Consider the following 4,308-nt stretch of genomic DNA (forward strand, 5'->3'; position numbering starts at 1 on the left):
AAGTATGTATCTATGTATGTGCCAGGTTGCAGTCTAAACGGACAGACAGAATTGAACAAAATTTTTACAGAGTATTGCCATGACACCTGTGCCTATAATAGGGTGAAAAAAATTGGGATCCGAAAAGGGGGCGTGGCACGTCCCATAGGCGTGAAATTTTTAATCAGCCATAACTTCCAGACCATAAGTTACATGAACTTGAAATTTGGTATGCAGACATATCAATGGTAGGTGCTTATACGAGGGTATATATAAACGAGTTTTTAAAAAGGGGCGTGGCACATCCCATAGGCGTCGAGTTTTTTATCAGCCATAACTTCGGAACCATAAGTCCCACAAACTTGAAATTTGGTATGCAGACATATCAATGGTAGGTGCTTATAAAAAGATATAAATGAGTTTGTAAAAGATGGCGTGGTAAATCCCATATGCGTGGAAAAATTTTATCAGCTATAACTTCCAAACCATAAGTCACATGAAATTTAAATTTGGTATGCAGACATATCTATGGTAGATGCTTATAGTAAGGTTTATATGAATGAGTTTATAAAAGGAGGCGTGGCACATCACGTAGGCGTGGAATTTTTAATCAGCCATAAATTGGGAACCATAAGTCACATGAACTTGAAATTTGGTATTCAGACATAGGTATCTATGGGAGGTGTTCAGAGTAAAGTATATATAAATGAGTTTGTAAAAGGGGGATACACATATATGTTTTCATCTAATAGATAACTCGGATATCTAAAACTGTGTGTTTTTTCGGAAACCTTACCGTCTTTAGATTATTTTGAAATGAGAAGACTAAATCGTTTTTTAATCCCGCGATGCTGTTAAACGAAAAAGGTTCATTCATAATGAATAAAACTCCTTCCGAATTAAGCATTCTACCAGAAGAGTGCAGCTATACTAAAACAGCTAATCGAATAGGCAGCTAAACGGAATGTACCGTAATAGACTAATTTTTATTTAGAAATTTGATCGTTACCTTAATATACCTAATATTAATAATGGAACAAGATTTGTAGTACAAGTGATGATCAATATATATTAGTTAAACGATAAAGCTAAAAGTATGGCTCATAAGGATGCCTTAATGTAAACAAAGAAAATAGTTTGTCTCCTTTAAATTATGCTGAACTGAATATTTGTATTACTGTTTTATATTTTTATTTGTATACCCCGAACGACGTCGGGTGCTCTGCTAGTTCATTATAAAGCTACACGCACTTACCAAATTTCAGTCGGATATCTCGAAAAGTGAGAGACTAGATTGTATACAAACAGACGGACATACAGACAGATGTACATGGCTAAATCGGCTATTTTAAACATTTTCTTAACTTCTTCCCAACGTATCTATATATGTGTAATTGCTCAGTCATAGGACTTAGTTAGGGCGATCTGTAGCAGCCACAGAATCGAGCTATATATCAAATTAAATTGCAAGCTGCAGTTGCAGTTAACCCTGTTTTTCACAAAAGTAAAACGTGGTACAAAGTCGATAGTGAGCAATATAATCTATTGAAAAATATTAGCCAATTTGCCGTGGAATTGAGATTCGGGAAAGGTATATTTCACAAAAGCAAAAAATAATAAAATTATAGTTTAAAAAACTAAAGCCTCCCTATTACAACGGCCATATGTACTATCATCAGGTATGTAGCTTGAGAATAGAAATCGCTGGATCTTTTAGGCGTATCAATATTACATAGTTACATCCCGAGCTAATAAAAGGAAGGAAACCGCTGGATCTTTTAGGCGTATCAATATTACATAGTTACATCCCGAGCTAATAAAAGGAAGGTAAAAATAGAGATCACTTTCTTTTTTAAACACCTATCCATGACCATTATAAAGGACCCAAGATCAAAGCTTTACAAATTCGTTGATGTGCTGTTTGAAATGAACGATCCAAAATTAACCGCTATAGATATATATTTTAAACTTTTTAGAATGAGTGGTTGAATTTTTATACTATAAGGGTTAAGAAAGCTTTATGGCCTTATTCATAAAAAATAAAGTAGGTTTAAAGAGCGTTATAAATTGACATTTTCATATATTTTTCAATTAATAAACCTATTTTAAAGAAACTTTATTTATTATGAATAATGCCATTAGTGTAAAAGTTCAATAAAATGCCTTTCACCATGAATTGCGCCAATTTTCAGTGATAATTGCGTTTCAGATTACGACTAAAAAAGCCCTTGGACAGATATTGTGAAAGGTTGGACTATACCATAAAGATGACTATTTTCTACTGCCCACTGTACGAAGCTATGAGTAGAGTAGGGTCCTTTAAGAACTTAAAAATTATCCTGGATTATCAGGTCTCTAGCAATACAAGATTAATTGTTGTCTTTCACGAAGTTGTTTAAATAAATCTTGAGCTAAATACTTAAGTATATTCATAAATATCACGTTTTATTATATACTTAAGTTTATATTATAAATATTAGTAAGTATTTCTTTACTGCATTCACCCGAATTTCGGGGGTTACTAAATACTACTTATAAAATTTACCTTTATGTTTATGCATCTTAAGCATCGAAAATTGGTTTTAGAAAATCAATGCAAGATAATTGCAGAAACGATTAACCGGTTTGCTGAGCAACCGAGACGTCTGCTTTTTAAATAATATTTGTAAAACAAATCGGCAAGTTCATATCCCCACATGCCAGAAATGTGTAAAAATTTAAATTTTGGGAAATCAAGTTAGAAAGTTTTTTATTACGAGACTTAACTCTGCGTTCATATAATTGACATTGTGAAATATGTGGTTTCCGTGTACGCATGGTATTTTGGGTTTTGGTATAACATAGAACCAGTGTTGCCGCGCCGTCTCAAGAAAATGTATCCCTGACCAAGCCAAAAATGTATCCAAATGTATCCAATTTTCTTTTTTACATATACATCTCATAATTTGTAAGAAAACCAAACATTTTCATGAAAAAGACACAATTTAACCCATCCTAAGGACTTGGAATACATGTGCATGAAATCAAACATTTGTAATTTCAATTTGTAAAGCACATTTTTTGTGCATAAGTATTTTGCAAAGTAAATATAATAAATAGCAAGTACACTCTAAAAAGAGCATGTAAAACTTCTACTGAAAAGTATCTATTTTTCAACAAGAATCTGTATAAATATACGTATAGGTTGTTCAGTATTTGATTTTTAACTTGAGATCTTTAAGATATATACATAAATACACATATACAGAATGTTTAAAATTGCAAAAATTTTCAAACTACAAATACATTTCCTACTAATAATAAACATTACTTTATTTTAAACATTTTATTTGTAATTTTGCTCTTCCGACAAATTCGTTATGTAAAAGTAAACAGGCAATGATTAATTTTATTACACCGCATGCGAATTTGCACACATTAAAAGAGGAAACTGGTTACCTCTCTCAATATGGGCAAATAAACAAAATTTTTTTAGAGTGTATTTAAAGTCCTTTCAGTAAAATTCATTAAAGTTTTCTTAAATAAATCAAATTTAGTTTTTTAAACTACATTAAAATCTTCTTTCTCTTTAAATTAACAAATGAAAATATGTGATATGAAAGAGATTACTACAGAAAGAGTATAATTTACTTTATATATATAGTCGTTTAAAGCATGATAAAAATATAGCAAGGTAGAACCGTTCTATCAATTTGTCGGCCATGATTTTTTTTTGAAGTTTGCCAACATTTTAAAATCATATAAAAGTGAAAATAAAAAAATGAAATTGTTCGAAATTGTTGTTGCTTGGGATTGAAAATAAAAATGTGTGTGTGAGTTTGTGAGTAAATTTAAAAATTAAATTGTTTGGAAACGTCAAGAATTTTAAAAGTTACCCTCAGCGGTTCTACCTTACTATATTTTTATCATGGTTTAAAGTACAAAACCGCGTAACTGACATTTGCTGCCGAAAATTGGATTTACTCACACAAGCTCTTGGCTCAATCCTTATCCATTCGTCCTGAAATATACTAGCCAGAAATGCGATTGCTTTATAAAAAAGAGAACCATTTTGAAATATAAGTGTTTTTACTCTCTAGAAAATAATTTATGCAACGTCACATACGCGGTTTTGCATTATCTTGATACGCGGTTTTGCATTTTGTTGATACGAGGTTTTGTACTTTAAACGACGATATGTATATTAAGATCTTGCGTAAAGCATCCTTTTAAGCTAATTAAAGCAATTGCGCTTATACCTATTTTGGTGAGATCTCTTCATATGTTCATTGCCTCGTTCCCAAAAAATAAAATGCTTTAATTTCACGCTTAAGTAGCGATTCTTTATAC

Source organism: Rhagoletis pomonella, unplaced genomic scaffold, assembly GCF_013731165.1.
Source record: "Rhagoletis pomonella isolate Grant_MI unplaced genomic scaffold, Rhpom_1.0 Rhpom_scaffold_00004, whole genome shotgun sequence".
Taxonomy (NCBI): domain Eukaryota; kingdom Metazoa; phylum Arthropoda; class Insecta; order Diptera; family Tephritidae; genus Rhagoletis; species Rhagoletis pomonella.